Source organism: Oryctolagus cuniculus, chromosome 10, assembly GCF_964237555.1.
Source record: "Oryctolagus cuniculus chromosome 10, mOryCun1.1, whole genome shotgun sequence".
Lineage (NCBI taxonomy): Eukaryota > Metazoa > Chordata > Mammalia > Lagomorpha > Leporidae > Oryctolagus > Oryctolagus cuniculus.
Window position 1 is genome coordinate 68,470,909 of NC_091441.1, and position 23,802 is coordinate 68,494,710.

At 40.5% G+C, this 23,802-nt stretch overlaps 1 long non-coding RNA gene across 2 annotated transcripts in view; it reads right to left on the minus strand.

Moving 5' to 3' along the window:
• Positions 1-1,131: 1,131 nt before the first annotated feature.
• Positions 1,132-23,802, minus strand: part of LOC138843961 (uncharacterized) — a 30,123-nt gene continuing 7,452 nt past the window's right edge. Inside the window, exons 2-4 of one of the 2 annotated variants that reach the window (XR_011379209.1) lie at positions 22,994-23,711; positions 9,700-9,864; positions 1,132-9,568 (exon numbers count right to left, since the gene is read on the minus strand). This is a non-coding gene — a long non-coding RNA (uncharacterized lncRNA). Of the gene's footprint in view, positions 9,865-22,993; positions 23,712-23,802 lie in introns of both variants that reach the window. The other variant, XR_011379208.1, reaches the window with a different exon arrangement.

Here is a 23,802-nt window from a genome sequence, read left to right on the forward strand (position 1 = left end):
TCACTGTCCACTCTGCCTGTCCAAAAAAAAAAAAAAAAAAAAAAAAAGATTTTCCAGAAGATCCTTGGAAAATCTCAAAAAGGAAATTGTTTGTCATTTTATGAAGAAATATTACACTAATGCAGTTAACTTTTTATGATAATTGAATGGAAAGCACTATAAAATAAAAGTGATGATTTACCTTATGCTGTATTTGTATGGACATATGTAATTAATGTAAATGTTCCAGAAAATGTCAAATTCCAAGAAATCTGATATCTCATGGTATATTTTTATCAGTTATAATTAAAATTTAATATGTCATAGATCTTTACCCATGGTCACTGTAAGTCTTATGTCATTCACAGACAGTTATTGTTTTAATCTGATGCCTTCTTAACAGTTTTTCTAAGCAGCTATAATTCAAAAGTGGTTCAACTTTAAGGAGAGTCGTGATTCTTCAATGTTTTGCTTTTATTCATTTAAGGGAAGTTTTTTCTCTTTTCTCTTAAGTTACCCATAACTTAGAATAATTTGGCAGAATATATATTTGTAAGCAGTATTGAAAAATTTGTCTTTCTTCCCTTACCTTGTAATGGTTTGCTCTCTAGTAACAGGATATAATTGGAAATATTGGTTATATTATCAAAGCTTTCACTGGAGTATCCTATTTCAGAATGATGTGCATAAAATCAGATGTGATTAGGAGGTCTTAATAAAGTAAGGCCTTGATGTTATAAAGGCATTTGACCTGGTATATAAGGTTCCTTGCCTTACAGATGAGTAAGAAAAGTCACTTATGACAGGCCTAGGACCCTTGATATATCTTGATGGTTTTAAAATAGAAGAGCTCACCAACATCTGTAGGTATTTCAGGCAAAGCCCAATGGTGAGTCCTTGACTTGGATTCTTTGGAAACCTTGAGAGACTTTCAAGGTGCAATCACTATTCTTGTTATACTTATGTAAATAATCAGGCCAAATGTAATGATAATAGACTTATGTTACAAAGAAATTATTCTTATTGTGATTTCCTATCATACAAATCGAGATGAGGATGAGCATAGAGAGAAAAGTTTTGTTTCAACAGAAAATTATAGTGTGTCTATGATTAAATTCTAGACCTGTTCTTTGCTTAAGAGATTTTGTTGCTTAATTATAAACTGGACTGGATCCTGAATTTTTCTGGTTTTCTTAAATATTTGGCTACAATTCTCCAAACCAATATTCTGACTTGGTGAGTTCGTAACCATGAGTGTCTGTGCTTGTGCCCTTCTTTGGAAATCAGTTTTATGAATGTCATCAAGTTGTGTTCTGTAAGGAGGCTATACTGACATGAGTGATGTGCTTGTGAGAGAAGAGAGATACACCATGTGGACAGTCAGAAACATACAGGTAGAAAATTATTTCCACAGGGAAATAACAGAAGCAGGGATTGAAATGGTGCATGTATAAGCCAAGGAGTGCCAAGGATTTGACTGAAAATATCAAAAGAGGCCAGGAAAGATTCTACTTGACAGACTTCAGTGATATCCAGCCCTGCCAACACGTTGATGTTTGGACTTCTAGTCTCCAGAACTGTGAGACAATGTATTTCCATTGCTTTAATCCAGTCAGCTGGTGGTGCTTTGTCATGGCCACCCCAGCAAACCAACACACAGACTCAAGAAGAAAATCCATACCATCCCAATGTAGAATCAAAATCATTTTTAAAATGCAACATCCACAATGCCTGGCTCTCAGTCTTCTTTTGAAAGCTGTTCTAAAATGTTTATTGTTAGACCCTCTGAGTGAGGATGCTAACACGTCGAGAGGCACACCCAAAGACTCAGAGACCAGACTGGCTGATGCAAAAAGCAAGAGGATTTATTCGGCTTCTGCGCAGATGGGCCTCCTGAACTCGGGAGTCCAGAGAGCGCCCCCAGCACAAAGCCACACAGTTTATATACCCGCAGCGACCAATCAAAAGCTTATAGTGTCCATGCACACAGCAGTCCAATCCGTGAGCTGATCATGTGAAAGGCATGCGTCTTCTATCCAATCAGCTACAGGATCACATGGGAGGCATGCACACAGCAGTCCAATCCGTGAGCTGATCATGTGAAAGGCATGCGTCTTCTATCCAATCAGCTACGGGATCACATGGGAGGCATGCACACAGCAGTCCAATCCGTGAGCTGATCATGTGAAAAGCATGCGTCTTCTATCCAATCAGCTACGGGATCACATGGGAGGCATGCACCTCGTCGCCATTTTGTTGTTTACTTCTTTAGCAGTTCCTTTCCCTGTCAGCGTCATCTTGTTCACCCTGAGGGGGGACGACGTCTCACTCCCTTCGTTCCCCTGGAGGGAGAGCAGCGTCCAGCTTCCCACACCGTTATTTGAGTATTAGGAGGCATACAAACTGGGTTAGGTCTTAGCACAGCCAGGTCTAAGTGTCGCAGCTAGCTAAGCATAGGGCCCCTTATTTTTATAGCTGCACCTAATTTTAGCTTTGGGGGAAAAAGTTTAGGGCTATAATTTTTAAACTTTAATTTTATTTGGGGCAAAGGTGACTTCTTGTTTTTAATAGTGTTAGCTTAAGTCACTCCATCTTGGTTTGATTTTTAAGGTTCTTCATTTATAACAGTATCTCATTGTGGGTTAAATTTAATTTGCATCTTTTTTTTCTTTTTAGAATACATTGATTTTAAGAGAGAGAGAGAGAGAGAGAGAGAGAGAGAGAGATATCTGTCACCTACTGGTTCACTTCCCAAAAATCCACAATAGACAGTGGTCTGGGTCAGGCTAAAGCCAGAAGCCAGGAACTCCATCCAGATTTCCCAAGTCCATGGCAGGAGCCAAGTACTTGGGCCATTGTCTGTTGACTTCCCAGATGTATTAGTAAGGAGCTGGACTGGAAGCAAGCAGCTTCCAATATGGGATGTCCATGTTGCCAGCAGCAGATTAATGTGCTGCACCATGACATTAGCCCCCTCATGTCTATATTTTCACTGTTTTTTGCTATTTTTATTTCTATATTCCTACTCTTTTTGAATTTCTTTCTATTTATATATCTTTAGTTTGAGTATTAACTCACTGATTTGTTATTATTTCTTAATTCAAAAAACTGTAGTAGGCCAGAAATGGTGAGCAGTCTGAGGTGTTACCCTAAAACTGCATGAGACAGACAGGGGTAGCCAGACTAACGCCTGCACATGCAATGGGATTACAACAGGTGGTGTGCCCAGAAGCATGCCTGAAGCGTGAAGTCCTTCCCATATGTAAAAGCGAGAATATTTAGACCTTCTATTGGCATAAGGGGAGGATCCTCCTTATGTACCCTTTGCAATGTTAATAAACATTTTGGAGGAAAGACAAAACATATTTCCAATCCATTGCTTCATTTCTTTGAAACTAAGTGTTATGAGCATAAGTATCTTTAATTCTTTTTCAGTGATCACTATGTTTATTTTAATTTTTAATTAGTTTTTACCAGATTCCATGTGATTTATAGAAACAATTCCAAGAACATAATGATATTTCCTCCTCTCTCCCTCTCTTCCCCCTTTCCTCCCACCATCTTTCCTTCTCCCTTTTTTTCAGTTTTTGATATATCATATTTTAAAATTACATTACATTAAAAAGACTAAATACTTCACATAATAAGAAGGTTAACAAGCAAAAAGCAAAAATACCCTAGTTTAGTGGGAATATAAGCAAGGGCTATAAACAATAATTGAATGGTAAAATGACAATTTCACCCCATACAGTAAATTTTAAAATAATCACAAATCATTAAAACTAATGCAGCATACTATTATTTTTTATAAAAGGATTTATTTTTAAATTTTATTTAAGATATAGAAATGTCACGTATTTCCTACATACAGATCCAGGAACATAGTGCTACTTCCCACCCTACCATCCCTCGTACCCGTACTCCCACCCTTCTTCTCCTCTCTCTTCTATTCCCATTCTTATTTTTTACAAAGATCTGTTTTCAGTTAACTTTATACTCATAAGATTAACCCTGTACTAGGTAAAGAGTTCAACAAATAGTATGAAGGAAAAAAAAAAACCAGAAAACTACTGTTCCCTAACAGGTGAGACAAGGGTTGCATAGCATTCTTAACCATTGGTTTGACAAAGGTATAAAACAAAGTTTTACAAAACTATATTTGCAACAATACTGATATACACAGGCCTTTCTTTTTTTTTTCTTTTTTGTTTGCTAGCATCTTTAATTTTAATCCAGGTTCTTGCCCTCACAGAGAAAAGGATTTAAAGCAGATGCATTAATATAGTTCACAAGTGAGAGCAGGATTTATCTGAAAACATACATTGACACATGAGTGTGGGCAACCCCGCATGGAGAGATGCCCATCATGAGCGGGCCGGAAAGCTGCCTATTAGGAGAGGGGAGGGGAGGAGGCCAGAGAACGATCCAGAAGCATGGTCCAGAGCTGAGAGCAAAAGAAAGGCTACTCCCGCGTTATCAGTCTCTTATGAAACAGGGAGTGGTGCCTTAATTGAATATACAAATGAGGTGTAGTTCATGTGCCTACAGTTTCATGGTGCTTCCATGAGGAGCTTAACTTCCACGTGGCCATCACAGCATCTCCTCTTTCCTTGTCCTGGGTGAGACACAGGTGCATGATGGGAAAGTGAGCATACTGGATTGATACATAAATGAATACTCCGGTTTCTCTTCAGATTGTATAAATCTTTCGCCTTTTACTAAAGATACATAAATGAGTGGAGTTAAAATACAATGCTACATAGAAATTATTTTTTAAAAAACCTTCCAGTCTTACTTATTCCTACCTCTCTGCCTAGTTCTCCCATATCATAGGTAGCCAGAAAGGTAACCTCTAAATCCCTCTGGTAGGTCTAGGTTTAGTCACTTTGGTCAGTTTACTGCCAATGGGTCCTTATCACCTTACCCCAATCAGACTTTGTCATGATGATGATTCACCTCTTTACCAAACCCAAGCATGAAAACACAGAGGGTTATCTGTTTTTTGGCATTCATTTCTTTATGAAGGCATCATGTCATATAAAGCTTATTTTAAATAAATGTAGATGCCTTTCTCAATATGTTTTTAAAGCAGCACAGGGATGAGTAAGAAAAAAACTCTACATATTCTATGTTAGTCATACTTTTTGATATATTCCATTTTAACCATCTTTAAGTATAAAATTCAACAGCATTAATAACGTTTGATATTGCATAATTTTCAGTTGCAGGCTTGTGTGTCAACTAAATCAACATTATTGTGTTGCCAAATCACCCATATCATTACAAACATTTTTAATCTTTTTAACTCATTATTGAAAAGGGTACACATCTTTTCATTATTTCATAACTTTTTTTGCAATTTTATAGTTTTGATACCATATACTGTGACACTAGGTTATAATAGCCACAATTATTTTATCTTCTCCACAAATTACTCATCTTAATAATATACAAGAGCTTCCATGACAAGTTCATGGAAAATGTGTATGTTGAAAAAAACTATGCATAATTTTCAAAAAGTTTTTGCAACAAAATATTTCATTTGATTCCATTTTTATGACATTTTGAAGCCCCCTCATCTAAGTATCCTGATTAACCCTCACTTGTGCCTTAAACCCTCCTTGTGCCTTAAAATTCACTTCATTTCATGTGAAGTTATTACCGTTATTACCAGGACTGAGCTGAGAGATCTAAGCGAATGGCACTTCCAGCAGACGGCCATGATTCCATCTAATTTCCTGTTGGTGGATGGCCATGTGAAAATAGATGGAAAGTGCAGGGGTAAAGAGGGAATTTTATGGAATGAAAAACCAAGCCTGATCTTTATGTTATTCAATCCTCTTCGGGATCTCTGTGCTTTCTCTTCTCTGGTCAGTTGACTGTCCTCGGAGCTGCACGGCACACTGCCACCCCATGTGACTCTGACTCATCCTGTTTGAAGTGACCTGGCATTTGGCACTCACGCTTGGAGAGCTGGTATCTTTCCTTCTCCCCTTCACATCTGTGCTATTTTCAGCCTCAGTAAATTGGTACGATGACCCCATTCTCTCTGCTGTTGCCCCCACCCCCCAAGAAGGCTTTACTCCTTGGTTTGTGCTTTGGTCACAGAGGTTGGAGATGGAAAACCACACTCCTTTGGAGGGAACATTCTATTTGTAACACAGTCAGCATGCATTTAGATTTGGCCATGCAGCTTTCCCAGAGGGCATGGAAAACCCTGCTGTTCATATTTATTTTGGTTGAATTAGAACAAAACCAAAATTGAACGGTGAGCAAATGGGCCTTGATGATGGCAGCAATGAGAATGAATACAAATTGCTATGAAATATGATACACCCACATCTAGGCTTTCACTGTTAAAGAATGAACCAAAAAGCTGAATTCATACCAGTGTTGTCTCATCCCTATTCAGTAAAGCACTTTGTATGAGTCCATTTTCTTTTTAAAGATTTATCTATTTATTTGAAAGTTTGGGTGACAAAGAGACAGAGAGAGAGAATATTCCATCCACTGTCTCACTCACCAAAAGGCTACAAAGCCAGGGCTGGGCCAAGTGAAAAGCCAGGAGCCAGGAATCGCATCTAAATCTTCCATGTGGGAGCCACTGGCCCAAATACTTGCATCATCATCTGTTGCCTTCCCAGGTGCATTTGCAGGAAGCAGGATTGGCAGTAGAGCAGAGACTCAAACCTGCACTCAGATACGGGATGCAGACTTTGCAAGTGCTGACTTAACCTGCTTAACCACAATGCTAGCCACTAGTCCATTTTATTTTGCTACTCATGATACTGGTACAGCTCTAAGTTGAAACCTAACACTTCCCAAATCCTCTTATTTTCCTTAAATGTGAAGAAAGCTGTGACATCACCAAGAAAAGCTAAAAGGGAGATTCCCCGAGGGGAAGGGGTCCCAGCAGCTGCTGCTATCATCCTGAATTTCTCCTGGGGAGGGAGAGGAACTGCAGAGAGTGTTAGCAGTTAAGCAAAAATAAATAAATAAATAAATAAATAAATAAATAAATAAAAATAGGTCCTTGCCTCCCTTCAGAAAAGGATTTCAGATGAGAGACACAGACTGGCAGTAAGCAACAGATCCAAGTTTGATAATGAAGTATACCTGACAGATCAGGTGGAAGCTCAGAACACTGAGCCTGATGCAGGTGGTTAAACGCTAGCCACCCTGGCTAATGCTGGGATATGGAAACCCCTCTGATGGAGCTCTCACTACTAATGAGAATCACATCAAAAAAGTAAGTTTTGATTTCTCCTATGAAAGTCTAGTAAAAACACCTGCTAACTCTGTGTTCTCCAAGGTCACTGGATAAACATGCTAAAGAAAAACCCAAGTTTTATTCTCAGTCTTCCCAGCTTTAAATCATTATGGGGCCCAAGAAAGTCATTATTCAACCAACACTGGCTGTAATTTATCACTCACATTTGTAGGGATTTTCAAAAATCAATCACACTCACAAATCAAAATTATTCAAAAATATTTTCCTCCCTGCATACTTATTGTGTCAAATACAAACTGTGAGGAAGATAGAACAAGGAAAAAAGTCTTAAAAAAGTTTTTCTTCTGACAGAAGGAAAACACTATTGCATCCAGGCTACCTAACCCACCCACATTTTTTTAAAAGATATTTTTGTTGGACATAGAGAGCTCTTTATTCTCTTCTAACTTGTAACAGAAAGAGCAACTTTGACCTCACCAGTTGGGTAAGTTCATCTGATAGAAAAATACAAGCTGTGTATTTAAAAGTGAGTAGCAGCGAGTGACTGGTCAATAACAACATTCAAACCAAAGACCACAAATTTGGCCTGGTGGTAATTCAGCCCACTCATCAGTCTAGAAGGCTCATGCTTCATGACCACTAGAGAAAACAGTCCGAGAGCTCAGTGTTTATAGTGAGAAACCCGGGAGCATTGCTAACTGTCTCTACTGGATGTTTGACTTGGGCCACACTGTCAAATTGTCCCATGTGCAACTTACCCATGTAAAAAGGATGCCACACCATTAACTGGGATTTCTATGAAGATCAAAATAAGGTGATATGAAATAAGTGCTTGTTTCTTGTTCCAGCCTTTAAGAGCAAATCTTGGTCTGTGTGACACAACAGCAGCAGTACCAGTAGTCCTGGTTGGTCATCAGTCTCAAATTACAGCTTTGTAGTTTTACTTGAATATAGGCAACATTATATCCCCAACATCATCCTGTAATTCCTCAATTTCATAACAGATGTACTGCAAAGTATCAAATCTGGCACTGCCTACTAAACTGGTTGTAGACATTTGATAGGTTACCTCAATGGACAGTGAGGACACCTAACAAGATTCACGAGTTATAAAATACCAGTGGCTGGCTCAGGAGCATCTGGACTTTCACATGATGCGGCAGGAACAAGAAGCAGAGCGGCAGGATGGAGATGGTTGGGGGGGTGGGGTGTAATGCATTTGGGTTCACAATTCTTTTAAGATTACAATAAATTGAAATATATTGATTGTATATGTATGTATTCTATACACTCTTTTTGAATTAACTGACAAATTGAAATTATATTAGCATTTCCTTGAAGTAGAGTTTTTCATGAAAAATTTTGGAAAACCACTGATGCAGTATGACTTTTCTTTCTGGGGAAATAAAGATGAAATAACTGTCCAGTTCCCATGGCCACCTGGGAACTAAGTGAAGAAGCTGGCTTTCCCAACTCCAAAATTTGAAAAAATGTGTATATATATATACCTAATACCTATACACATACACATATACATAAGCTGGCTTTAGGAAAGTTTAAGCCCCATATTTGGTACTCTATCCTCTTCATATCCTACCAATGTGGGAGCATACAACAGTATTCTTTTAAAAATAAAAAATCCTATTTTAAATTGATCCTGGAATCCAAATTATACTTATTTGAAATGTTTTACTTCTTAACAGATTTTAAAAATTTATTTCTTTGAGAGGCAGACAGAGACCTCCCACCTGTGGACACATTCTCCAAATTCCTGCAACATCCAAGCTCTTGAAACTAGGAGCTGGGAACTCCATCCAGACCTCCAAAGAAGAAAGCACTCAAAACCACTTGAACCATCACTACTGCCTCCAAGTGCCTATATTAGCAGCAATCTGGAATCAGGAGTCAGAGTTGGAGATTAAACCCAGGGTCAATCTATGTAGGACAGAGATAGCCTAACCAATGGCTTAACTCCTAGGCCAAATGCTCGCTCTTGAAATATTTTCGTTTTGCTATGAAACTGAGCATTTATTCAAGAAGTTATAAAGTGCTATTATTTTCAGACATTCAGTGGAAGGAAGGAGGTTTAATTTCCTAGACTGCATACATACCTGAGTTTTTTGGACCCTCTTGAATGAGTCTAAGAAATTCCTTCCAAAAATCACAACTCCTATGTTAAGTTGAAATTCCATCTTATATGAGAGGCAGCGTTGGCATTTTGTGGGGCTGAGGGGAAAGAGACGATGGTGGGCAAAGGAGCAGTCAAGCATCACTTTCTCAGAAAAACACATTGAAATAAGAGTCTTGGATTCCAATGTGTTTGGTTCACGATCAAGGTTTGGTTCAAGCCATTAATCTCTGCAATGGGGCAAAGAAACAGAGTTGTGTTGTATTAGCTGATCCTCATTACCAACTTCATCAGTGCATCGTTTCACATCACTGCAATGCCCCAAAGTGCTGGGCAGGGACCTGAAAGGGTAGGCGTTCACCTGACCATGAAGACTGTTATCAGTCCTTCCTGTTCAAAGCAGAGGAGAAACTGCTGTCTTCAGTCACGAGAGAATCTGTTTCATAAAATGAGGAAAGCAGGATGGGATTCATCCATTTGTTCAGAAAGTTTCTCTCATCTCCTAAAAAGAATTTCAGGCAGTTTGCTGAAGAGGAAAACAATAGAAATCAGAGGCAAACCTAATAGCAGGAGCAGTTAGCATTTGCTTGAGGTAAGGAAGGTGTCGATGTGTGCCCTGACACCAGACTAAAGCAAGCTGGCCTAACATGGTTCTACTACTCCAACCCTTCCCCCAAAGAAACCGTGTTGATGAATACATCTGCAGACTACATTTTGGCTTATAAAGGAGCTGAGCCAGAAATGCATCCCTTGGTGTTGCAGGTAGCTCAGTGCCTTGAAAAGAAATTAATGTGGTGCCTGAGACAGTTTCTCAGACTGCAGAAACCTGAGTAAATGCATAATTTTGATATCAACACTCCATATTGATAAGAGCCAAGGACAGCATTTAGTGGATGATCCTGTGAAGGCATTTCACACTGGTCACTGGCATGAGCTAAAGGGCCTGGTCAGGGTGGTCTGGGGAGAACTGCGTGAGGGGTTATTTATAATGGTATGAAAAGATAGCAGGGAAATTTTAGGAGCCCCCAGAAGAGCCTGGGACTAATGACAGAGGCCTGAGAGGGGAAAGTATGAATCGTCACAGGCCTGGGAAAGAGAAGGGGCAGCTAAGGAAGCTGGAATGCTGGGTGGACAGGATTGCCTACTGTTGGGTCAGGGAGTACATGGCCTGATGCTTCTAATTCCTTCCTTCTCCAGCTAGGGCTCCCACTGCCCAAAGTGAGAACCAAGTGCCTACTTGGTATTCCCAGAGTAGAGGAGGTAAAGGCTAGGAATGCCAGAGCAACCCACAGGACCAGGCCACATGGCCTCAGACAGACCTGAGTCTAAACCTGATTCTACACTGCTGGACTGCTGGACAGGGGTCAACGATTCTGCTTCAGGAGCTGGATTTCCTTCTCTGTGACCCAGCCCCACTCCAGAGGGTGGTGGGTAACAAAAAGGCTACAGTTTCCATGGTTACAGATCCAAAACCTCAATGCTTCCATCCCTCTCATAGGGTCTGAGCTGGCTTCAGATGTTCTCTGCTGCTCTAAATTGAAGAGATCAGATCTGAGTTTCCATAGGCACTGGTTTCTTCCAACCAGGAAGGGGTGGCCAAAATGTCCATGACACAACAGAACCACAAGAACCACGTGTGCCACCAGACTGGGGCCAGGAGTTGTTGTTTGGTGCCCACACTGAGAGGCAGCAACCAAGGACTTCTCCATGGGCCCTCCCAACACACCATACAGGTGTGCAGATGGACCCCTGCCACTGTGGGAAGGGGGCTGGTTTTATGTCCAAGCAGTATGGGGAAGAAGAGGCATATGCATGTAGTTCACCCAAGACAATGCCCTCACAATAATGTCACACACAAAGGCCAGTGATTGACTGGTAGTGAAGAGCCATCTGAAATTCTCTTATTGTCCAGGCAATGTTTAGACATCTACACCAGAAAATAAACACACAGGGCAGTGGGCTCCAGCCATGAAAACTTGCTCTTGTCCTGCAGACGGTCCCCAGGGACGGTGTCCCATGTAGCACAATATACATTACATTCTACACAAGGCAGAAAATCCGCATCACCTATTGCCAAGTTGCTAGGACTCTGGTGAGATTCCTTGATGGAGTTAAACCTGTGATTAAATAGCTAAGCCTTCAGGACATTCAAGCTCTGAATGCAAGAAAAATATTTTCTTCTCAGAAAACTACTTTAGATTAGCAAATAAACAACTTATTACCTTCGGACCTCTTTCTAGATATATCCTGTCTTCAGAGACATAAGCAGGAGAGCACCATTTCTCCAAAAATGTGTGACTATGAGAAGGAACCCAGCAGTTTGAGACTTGCATGCTAATTGAGGAGACCACTAGAGGGTGCTGCACCTGCTACACCACCCACCACCTGCCTTCAAGCTGTGCACCCTGAGGACTTGGGAACAGCAGGGTACTTCAAAAAGTTCATGAAAAATGCAATTGAAGATAAATTTATTTTGGTGCAAAACACTGAAATCCATGCATATATTATTTTCATTATATATGTTTTCCATGAACTTTTTGATGATCCTTTGTATAAATGGATTTCAAACATTCTTGCTCCAAAATAAACATCTTTTAGTTCCTTTTTCCATGAACTTTTTGAAGTACCCCATATGCATGTTTCAGAACTGACATTCTGAATCCACAACTAAAGGTCCCAGTTATTCAGGGCAACAAACAAAACATCTTTTAAAATATCCCTGCCCCAAGGACATGGAAATTACAATAAAAATTAAAAGCAAATTTATTTTAGTATAGTACAGCTTCTTGCAGAAAGATTGCTATTCTTGATCAGTTTTCTAACATTGATCACCACTCTGGGGAGGCTCTTTTCTAAGCCATTAGCTTGTTTCTTTCACTTTGGGCAGTTAATTGAAATAAAGAAACACATGGTGAGGCAATCAGAGGAAATTCTTGTCATTTCAAGGGAAGTGAGATTTTACTTTATTGTTGTAACTATCACTCTGGTTAATTACAGCTTCTTGGGGACAATGCAGAACTCATAAGGAACTAGGATACTTGATTTAGTCTATTTCCTTCATTTTCATGTGTAGGGGAAGACAAATCAGATGGGCTAATGTCAAAACAGAAATAGTGAGTTGGGGAGTTTGGGAGGGGTGCTCTTCCTTCCTACACACTCTGGAACAAAGCCTTGACCCCCATCTGTTGTTGCTAGATTAAAGCTGGTGGAAGACAGAGACAAAAGCAGAATGGAAGTTGTTCCTGTCTTGTGCATCTGGAATAACGGGTGCCCATGGACCAGTGAATGCAAACAGGAGAGGGAAGAGCAATAGAGTCTGGTGAGAGAGACCTAAGCTGCCCTAAGCAGTCTGGCTTTCCAAGATGAGACCAGTTGTCTTTGATGACTCTGCAAGGACTTTCAGGTGCCCCCACTGTGTCAGCAGGGCCACAGCAAGAAGCAGAGGTGCACCCCAATATGCTTCTGTGATGAAGGCTTAATGAAAGGGTGATTGACTAAGGGGCAGGAAGCCAAAGGGATAGTGGCAAAGCCTGGAGCTGAAAATGTTCAGTACCCTATAGAGAGCATGTAGAAGGTTCTAGAACAGCGAATGGAGGAGCACAAGAAGGAAGGGATGAGGGGAGGAGAGAGAAAGACAGGAACTGAAACTGAACCAGAGGATGCCTGTACAGAAGAAATGAGCAAAGAAACAGCTGAGGGAGCTGGAAAAGAAAGATCCCTGGCTCTTACCATCCTTGCTGCAGAGGTCAAGCACATTCATCCAACTGCTGTCAGTCATAGTGCCAACCAATTTGGGAATATGTTGACTGAGAGAGGCTGTGCAGCCTGCACGTCCAAGTGTAGAGACAGAAGGTGGGGGAGCCCAGATTGCAAGGCAAGTAGCACCCAGCAAGTATGACAACACACAGTATGTAGCTAAGCAGGTAGATCCAACCCCAGGAACTTAGCTCCCCAAACAAATGTGCAAATGGTAGTAGGGGATCCAGGACACCCAAGGCAGGTGATATTCTGACATCCTTGCTATAGACAAATACTGAATTCTGGGTTCCTGGCTGTTGCATGCTCCAGCCTGGGCTATTGCAGGCATTTGGGGAGGGAACCAGTAGATGAAAGTTTTCTCTCTGTGTCTCTCTTTGTCTCTCTTTCTTCTCTTTCAAATAACATGAAATAAATAAAATTAACATAAAATAATTTGCCTGACATTTTCTTCTCATCAGACTGATATTTTCTTCTCAAGCCAACCAAATTGCTTTATAAACATCAAATTCTGAAAACTGAGGGTGCATACAGGACTGGAGGGGGTCTGATGACATATCATGTACTAGTTATGAGAAGAAAATGTATTCATTTATGTGGTGTAAGTTTACCTGTTTGATCAGAGCGCAAGAGAAAATGAACATAAAAGAACATTTTTAGTCTTGCCCCTTTTCACTTATGGCAGAGAAAGATAAATACATCATTGCTATTTTATTGACCTGAATTCTATGTGTACCAAGCCTCTCCTCAAAATGAGCTCAACTCACTTGGAGGGAAACATTTTCAAAGTGAATCATATTTTACAGTCCTTTTTGTCCATATCCTTGGTGATCACATTTACTCCTATTACCTTAACTTTTTTCAAAGATCACTTATAAAATTTAGTGCTAACAACTGCCAAGTTCCTGGGGCATTCATCCTTTCAACCAATCATTTTAATAACAGTCTTTCATCCTACCTCTTTGGCCCTAGAGCTCCACGCATGCACAAAATTTATACGAGACTTATTGACTCCAGACGACATAGCAGTTTGTCTAGGATAAGGTATATGAATAGCAAATAGGGAATGGCTTCAGAGGGTTGTCTTGAAAAATCTGGACAGCACGGAATTGGTAACATTTGAGTCATCCAGTGCAGGAAAAGGGAAATTAGTACAACAGTTGTCATAAAGAACAAACCTTTGAACTTTCTATACTTGCTTTTGTTCTCAGAAATATCAGCAGTTTCTCCAACTTTAGTGCAAAATGATTGAAAAGGGCCTCCCCCCCTTTTTTTTAATGGAAAAACTACTTTTCAAGAGCTGTAATATTGTGTGTCCCCAGGGAACTTGGAGTTGAAAGTCAAAAACGAAGGAAATATTCAGTCTAGGGAAGTCCTGGCAGGCGGCCCTCCTCAGAATTGAGAACTGGTGCCTTCAGAGCTCTGTGCTGAGAAACGCAGAGGAACTCAGGAGCTGCCACTGCCACAGCTCTGAACTGAAGCTGGGGTGAGAACAGTGGCGTGCGTTACAGAGCTGCTGCGAAAGGATGCTCTCTCCTGGTACCAAAGGAAAACACAAGGCAAACCAGTCATAAAACTGGGAGCTGGAGGAAGATTGAAATCTTGCTGAAAATTCACATCAAAGTGAGAGAATCCTGAAGACTCTACGGGTTCACCTTCATTTCTTTTGGGAGAAGGGGCAACTCCTAAGTATCTCAGTGGCTTCTAATCTCCAGGGAATGCTACGGGATGAGAATAGGAAATATGACAGCATTTTTATTTTTTTAAATTTTATCTAAGTTATACAAGTTTCATTTATCTCATATATATGGATTTAGGAACATAATGATACTTCCAGTCCTACCCTCCCTCCTGCCCATACTTCAACCTTTCTTCTTCCTCCCTCTCCCATTCCCACTCTTAATTTTTATAAAGATCTACTTTCAGTTTACTTAATGATTGTAGAGATAAACTTACACTAAGTAAAAGCGCTCAACAAATAGTATGAAGAAGAGACAAGGGATGCAAACAATCATCAAATCTCAAAATGTCCATTTCATTCCAATACATTACATTTTAGGTACACAATTAGTTACCTTGGATCATGGAAAACATATGGTATCTGTCTTTTTTGGGGACTGGCTTATTTCACTAAGTGTAATGGTTTCCGGTTGCATACATTTTGTTGCAAACGACAGTACTTCATTGTTTTTTACACTGATTAGTACTCCATAGTACTAGATGGATAGTACTAGATAGATAATTTCTTTATCCACTCAATAAAGAGCATTTTTAAATGTTTAAATAGGGGGTTGGCATTGTGGCATAGCAGGTAAAGCCACTGCCTGCAATATTAGTGTTCTGTATGGGGGCTGGTTTGTGCCCCAGCTTTTCTACTTCTGATCTAGCTCCCTGCTTATGTGCCTAGGAAAGCAGTGGAGGATGGCCCAAGTGCTTGAGTCCTTGCCATACATGTGGGAGACCTGAAAGAAGCCCCCGGCTCCTGGAGTTGGTCTGGCCCAGCTGTGGCCATTGCAGCCATCTGGGGAGTGAACCAGCAAATGGAAGATATTTGTCTCTGCTCCTCTCTCTCTTTCCAATAAACACATAAATCTTAAATAAAAATAAATGCTTAAACAGGATAAAATGAATATCTGGATTCAAGGAGAAATCTTGAAGAAGTTATCTTTGGATTTATAAAGATCGTCCCTTGCCCACATAAAGATTTCTCTCTGGGCAAATATTGAACATGTTTATTGTTCTTCATTGATGCTGCTCTCTTCATGGGATCTTAGTGACTCAATTGGGAAGTTGGGAAACACAAAATGTACAGTTATTTAGTGTAGACAATAAAAATTGCTAACACAATATTTAATTGCTTTTCATTATCACAGAGCCGAATATAACTATTGAGGGTTGAAATGTTTGACTAAAGATTTTTTTAACTGATTTCTTGGCCTGATATCTACTACTGTTCCGTATCCTTAACCCAAAAATATGAAACTCAAAATGTTCCAAAATCTGAATCTTTTTGAGGGCTGAAATAATATCCCAAGTGGAAAATTCTATACCTGTCCTCAGATGATGGATCACAGTAAAACTGTAGATGCATTAAAAATACTTTATAACATTACTTTCTTTTGTTTTTTTATTTATTTATTTTTTTTTTTTTGACAGGCAGAGTGGACAGTGAGAGAGAGAGACAGAGAGAAAGGTCTTCCTTTTTGCCGTTGGTTCACCCTCCAATGGCCGCCGCGGCCAGCGCGCTGCGGCCGGCTCACCGCGCTGATCCGGTGGCAGGAGCCAGGAGCCAGGTGCTTTTCCTGGTCTCCCATGGGGTGCAGGGCCCAAGCACCTGGGCCATCCTCCACTGCACTCCCTGGCCACAGCAGAGGCCTGGAAGAGGGGCAACCGGGACAGAATCCGGCGCCCCAACCGGGACTAGAACCCGGTGTGCCGGCGCCGCAAGGTGGAGGATTAGCATACTGAGCCGCGGCGCCAGCCTAACATTACTTTCAAGCTATGTGCCGAACTTGTATATGAAACATAAATGAAGTTTGTGTTTAAATTTGGGTCCCATACCCAAGATATCTCATGTTTATGCAAATATTGTGGAGCAACTGAGAATCCAACTGGTACTCATATGGGATGCCAGTGTTGCAGGCAGCAGCTTAACCCACTGAGAACCCACTTAACCCTCATAGAGAAGATTTTCTAATGCTTCAGTAAAACTATGAAATTTCCTTTCAAATATTTGTTGATGGATTTATCTAAAAAGAAGGAATAAGGGCCAGTGTTCTGATATAACAGCCTGCGATGCTGGCATCCCATATGGATGCCACTTCATATCCTGGCTGCTCTACTTCTGATCCAGCTCCCTGCTAATGTCCTGGGAAAAGCAGCAGAAGATGGCCCATGTGTTTGAGCCCCTGCTAGCCACATTAAAGACCCTTATGAAGCTCCTGGATCTTGGCTTCTGCCTGGCTCAGTCCCGGCCATTATTCCATCTCTGGAATAAACCAACAGATGGAAGATCTCTCTCTCCCTCTCTGTCTGTAACTTTGAATTTTAGATAAATGAATCTTTTAAAAAATGGTGAATATACTGCAACCTTTCACAGCAGAAGCAAAATTCTAAGCTAATGTCAGTTTTTCTGATGAATAGAAAAGCAGGGGAAAGGCAATATTTAGAAAACTCTGGGGGCCAGCACTGTGGCACAGTAGGTTAATCCTCTGCCTCTGCACCCATATGGGATGCCCGTTCTAGTCCCGGCTGCTCCTATTCCGATCCAACTCTCTGCTGTGGCCTAGGAAAGCAGTAGAAGAAGGTCCAAGTGCTTGGGCCCCTCCACCCATGTGGGAGACCAGGAAGAAGCTCCTGGCTCCTGGCTTCGGATTGGCTTAGCTCCGGCCATTGAGGCCATTTGGGGAGTGAACCAGTGGACAGAAAACCTTTTTCTCTGTCTCCCCCTCTCACTCTCTATAAATCTACCTCTGAAATAAAGAAATAAAATCTTTAAAAAAAAACTGCTGAATTTATCATGCTATGTGGCTCTTGGATAAAATATTTCATATAAAACTTAAAATCTCAACTTAAGCAAAACTAAAAAAACCCACTCTCATGATTTCTATATAGGTTATCATATATAGTTTAAGGTTGAAGCAAAAGGTAAAATTTTTTCTATAGGGAATTCTTGCCATAATGCCAAGTGAGTAAGCAAATAGAATATTCAGTTTGTATCCATTTATGTGAAGCATAACTTTAAAAAGTACAGCAAATATGTTAATAACATAAAACTTAGTAATATTAATATGTATGGGGATATGCAGTATATACATGCAGATGTGACATGTGCATGTATTATGGTGATATATATGTACATGTGTATGTGTATATATATTTGCTATTAGGTTATACAAATATATATGAAGAGAGCAAGACAGGAGAGACTGCAGTCACATACACCAAAACATTTATCTATGGAAATTTGAGTCTTTTGTCTAAGTTATTTCTAACTTTTTAACATTTCTGGATAAGATATTATTTGCCTTTCAAGAGCCACTTCTTAATGCCCATCAGTGCTCTGTGCTCAGAAATACATGGCCTGCATCAGCGGCTCCAACTGGAATCCAGTCGCTTTGGCGATGAGTGTAGTGAAGCTGGGCATTTACTTCACTGGCTCTTTCTCTGTAATGTCATCAAGGATGACTATTCCTAGACCGGGGTCCTGGCTCATCACAAATTGTTATTCCCGAACATTCTCCCTTTCCCTAGGGGTTTCAGTAACAAACCCCTAACCCAAGGTTCTGTCACTGGTCTTGGAATCCTGTACTATTCCTATGGTTTCCCTATTTTGGGCCCACATCTTTTAAATTATCACCTTAATGCCTCTCCACAAATGATGGCATTGACCATGTCACCTTGTTGCTACTGGAAACATAACTGAAGCACCCAGATAATTCATATAACTACATTTCCTGGGGCTTTACTACTAATTCTGTCCCTAAGATTTCCTTGACCATGGGAATTCACTACAGATGGAGCTCGAGATAAGCTCACATAACACTGTAGACTGCACTTGGATTACTGGGAAAGTTGGGTTAGACGAGCAAGGCCATGAATACTTCACTCTTCATGGGGACAGAAAGTCATTCTGAAAGTGTTGAGAGTCCTGGATAGTCTTTATAATCATCCTGAAATGAGCTCACTTTCATTTTTACTTCCTAATTTTAATCCATTTTATCTGTGGATTTCCTGATACAACCAATGTCTTCCCTGTCCAGGTTTGCATTATGTACTGAGAACAGGAAGGAGTTTCTGTATCATCATAGGAAACAACTGGCATAGGTAGTGTAAAAGAGGGTTTCAATTTTATTTTTTTAAAGATTTATCTTATTTATTTGAAAGACAGAGTTACAGAGAGAGAGGTAGAGACAAAGAGAGAGAGGTCTTCCTTTCACTGGTTCAATTCCCCAAAATGCTGCAATGGCCGGAACTGAGCTGATTTGAAGCCAGGAGCCAGAAGCTTCTTCCAGGTCTCTCACATTGGTGCAGGGGCTCAAGCACTTGGGCCATCTTCCACTGCTGCTTTCCCAGGCACGTCGGCAGGGAGCTGTATGGGAAGTGGAGCAGCTGGCACTTAAACTGGCACCCATAAGGGATGCCAGCGCTGCAGGCCAGGGTTTTAACTTGCTGCACCACAGCACCAGCCCTAGGATTTCAATTTTAAAGCAAAACAAACCAAAATTCCACTTCCAACAATGATGATGTAGAGAAGGCTAGAATTAATCCCCAGCTGTAAACAACACGTGTCTGAAGAAACTGCTCACCGCATGGGGCAAATGAAACAATTATTGGTGCTCACTCACGGCCAGGAGTGCTGTTTATTGTACCATCCAGATTGGAACATGCCTTGCAGCACACAGGACCAAAGGATGAAAGCTCAGAGGGGCATTGCCTCTATAGAGGGACCAAACTTGTCTCTTGCCAAAGGTGGATTGTTGTGGCCTTAAAAAAGCTTAAGAGTAAGATTTTTTAATTATTAATATTCACCTACTTAAACGTCAGAGAGTTCACCTGTTGGTCACCTCCCAAATGCCTGCAAGAAGCCAATGCTAGTCCAGGTTGAAGCCATGAGCCAGAAACTTCAGCCTGGTGTCCCACACAGGTGGCAGAAGCCCAACACTTGAGCCATCACCTGCTCCCTTCCAGGACACGTTAGTAGGAGGCTGCATGGGAAACAGATTAGCCAGGACTAGAACCAGCACTCCAATATGTGATACAGGTGTCCCAAGCAGAGGTTTAACCCTGTGCACCACAATATCTGTCCCAACAGCAAGCTTTAAAAGAATCAGTCTTTCCAAAAAGAACGACACTGTGTTCTAGACTATGTGTAACTATTTATAGAAATAACAAAAATTCCCCAAAAATCAACAACTTGAAACCACAATATTGGGCATTCAATGAAAAATGTCCAGCTGTGCAAAAAAGCAAGAAAAGACAACCCATAATAAAGAAAATTGTTGGGGATGGTGTGGCGTAGCAGGTAAAGCCGCTGTCTACAGTGCCAGCATTCCATATGGGTACAGGTTCGAGTTCTCACTGCTCCACTTCTGATCCAGCTCTCTGCTATGGCCTGGGAAAGCAGTGGAAGATGTCCCAAGTGCTTGGGCCTCTGCACCTACATGGGAGACCCAAAAGAAACTCCTGGCTCCTGGCTTTGGATTGATGTAGCTCTGACTATTACGGCCATTTGGGGAGTGAACCAGAGAATGGAAGATCTCTCTCTCTCTCTCTCTCTCTCTCTCTCTGCCTCTGCCTCTCGGTAACTCTGCCTTTCAAATAAATAAATAAATTTTTTGAAAAATAAAAATAAAGAAAATGATCAGTCAATAGAAATAGACCCAGTGATCTAAAGGGTAGTAAAATTTAAACAGTTACTATGACTATTCCATATGGTAGGAAGGCACAAGCATGATAATGCTTTAAGTACACTTTCAGTGTATTAAGCAGATGTGTTAAAGTGATGGTCAACACAGGTTAATCATTTTCAGATGAAAATTACATTAAATGAGGAATAATTATAGAATTATCAGCAGACAGTATAAAATTAAAAGACAACAAATTTTAAAATATAGTAATACAAACTACCAAAAACAAAACAGAGAGAAAAGGACAATGTTTTTCATTGTAAATACTTGTTTTATTAAGATAATTTATTGTTACCTTATCGAGTCTACTAAATAAAGAGTTCTACAAAAAGTAAAAATATTAGGGGCCAGTGTCATGATACAGCAGGTAAAGCCACCACCTGCAACACTGCCATCGCATGTGGGTGCCGGTTCTTGTCCTAGATGCTCTACTTTCTTTCTGGCTCCTGATAATGGCCTGGGGAAATCGGTGGAAGATGGCCCAAGTGCTTAGGCCACTGACATGCATGTGGAAGGCCTGGATGAAGTATGTGGCTCCTGGCTTTGGCCTGATCCAGCCCTGGCCATTGTGGCCATCTGGGGAGTGAACCCCAGTTCACTGAACATGTTCAGTTTCATCCACGTAAATTAAATTTTTCAAAGGTCACAAAATCATTAAAATTGTAATAGCACATAATTCCTACCAATTTGTTCGACAAAGGACAATTACTAAAGGAACGACACATGTATAGTTAGAGTCCCAGAAGAGAGCAAAAAACACACTTGAGATCCGTGAGAGGGAGTAAGGGGAAGGGAGCGGAGGGAGGGAGGAAGGGAATATCATTATGTTCTTAGACTTACATCTATTAAAAAACTAATAAAATTAAATAAAAGAGAAAAAAAAGTGTTAAAAAAAGAAAATATAATCACTGAAAGTTTACAAACTTAATGAAAACAGTAAGCTCCCTAAAATGGGAAGGGCAATGCCCTCTATGCAGGGTAACAATGAAGAAAGCTATGTCAAGGCACGAATTATAAAAGAAAGCAACAAAAAAATTAAGTTTTAGGAAAACTAAAATACTTCGTCTTCAAAAGGCAATGAGAAAGCAAGCCAGACTGGGAAAAACGTATGCAAAGCATATATTTGATGAATACATAAAGAACACAGAACTGAATGATTTAAAAAAATTGGTAAAATTTTGAGCAGACACTTTGCCAATTAAACTATAAAGATGGCACAAAAAATGTCTAAAGATGCTTAACATCATTGATTGTCACAGAAGTGCACAGTAGACCATCATGGGTGCTGCTACACAACTATGAATATAAGAACATGTAAAATTCTAAGGAGGCTGATATTGTTGAATACCGGCAAGGAGCCACTCATTCTGTGCTGACAGAATCATACAATGGAACAATTGTTTTGCAAAACAGCTTTTCAATGTCTTAAACATTAAATGTGAACTACCACATAAGGCAGTAATTTTACTCCTAGACATTTACATAAGAGGAATGAAAGCCCATGTTGACACAAACATTTTATGCACAAGAAATCATAGAGAGTTTGTTTGTAATAGTCAACCCTCAATGTCTCTGAGAGACTGAACTGTGTCCTCCACCCCCCAAAATCCAGATGTATCTCAGAATGCAGCAATATTTGGAGATATGGTCATAGGGCCTTTAAAGAGGTGATTAAATCAAATGATTCTCATTCACTCTAACTGATGCCCTTATAAGAAGAGAAAATTTGGAGGTGGAATTATGACACAGCAGGATGAGCAATCACCTAGGACACAGAGAAATACAGGGTGCACATGCCCTCAAGAAAGTCCAGGGATAAGACTGCCAAATGCAAGCCTAGCAGAGGCCTCGGAAGAAAGCATTCTTGCTGACTCCCTGATCTGACTTTCAGCCTCCAGAACTGTGAGATAATGCACCTCTGTTATTTAAGCCACCCAAGCCATGACGTTTTGTTATGACAGCCCTGGAAAACTAATACAAGATCCATCTATAGATGGCATATAAACAAATAATTGTGTATCCAAACAGAATATCACACATGCTACAATGTGAGTGTACTAAGGTACTGAGAGAAAGAAGCGAGACTTCTCCCCGAAAATGCATGTTATATGACATGTGCATTAGAAATGGTAAAATTCTAGAAAGGTACAAAATTCTGGAAAATGCAAATTTATGTAAAGTGGCAGAAAGAAAGTCTGCAGTTGCCTGGAGATGGCAGGAAGTGGATGGATTACAAAGGAGCATGAAGATATTGTGGGAGGTGATTACATATTCCTTATTGATTGTAAGTTTTCTGGTGTACACAATTCAAAACTCATGGAAACTGTACATTTTTAATGAATGTAGCCTGGTGTATGCGAGGTTTACTTTAATAATACTGTAAGTTCTTTGACAAATAAATCAGGTGGCAAAAGTCACCCAGTAGTCTTCCATCCTCCAAATGACACCCACTCTTAGTAGAGCCACCCCACAACTGAAAGAAGGAGATACCTGTAATTGATGATTATAAAAATGTTACTTCTGGCCGGTGCCATGGCTCAATAGGCTAATCCTCCACCTTGCAGCGCCGGCACACTGGGTTCTAGTGCCGGTCGGGGCGCCGGATTCTGTCCCGGTTGCCCCTCTTCCAGGCCAGCCCTCTGCTATGGCCCACATGGGAGACCAGGAGAAGCACCTGGCTCCTGGCTTCGGATCAGCGTGGTGCACCGGCTGCGGTGTCTCTCTGTCTCTCTCTCTCTCACTGTCCACTCTGCCTGTCAAAAAATAAAATAATAAATAAATAAATAAATAAATAAATAAAATGTTACCTTTTCTTTGGGCCATAGTGCCCATTTCATTAAATTGCTTATCATAAATTCAAATGATGCAGTTCCCCAAGTAATGTGCCCAGAAATAACAAATCCTGAAAAATGAAAAGCCGAAAGTAATGGGAAAAATTTTATTTACCTTCTTAGGGTATTTTTCCTCCTCCCACATTTGATGTAATTTCAATTTTACAATGACCAATTATTTTTCTAGGTTTTGTCAATTCAAGCACCAAAAACGACACAGGACTCTCTTACAACACACCAGTGATCAGTATGATGCCTCTCAAGGAATGGCAGAGGTCACTCACACCACCTCTCATTCTTCTTGCCTTCAATCCTTGTTTAGCTCTGACATCTTATTATTCACATTATTCACTCTTTCCAGCTGATCATCTAAAGACCTAAAATACAAAGCCCATTTTTTAAAAGCAAGTGCAGCAACTGGCACTTTGCTTTGAATTCAGATAGGGCAACTTGGGCAAAGAAGCCCCC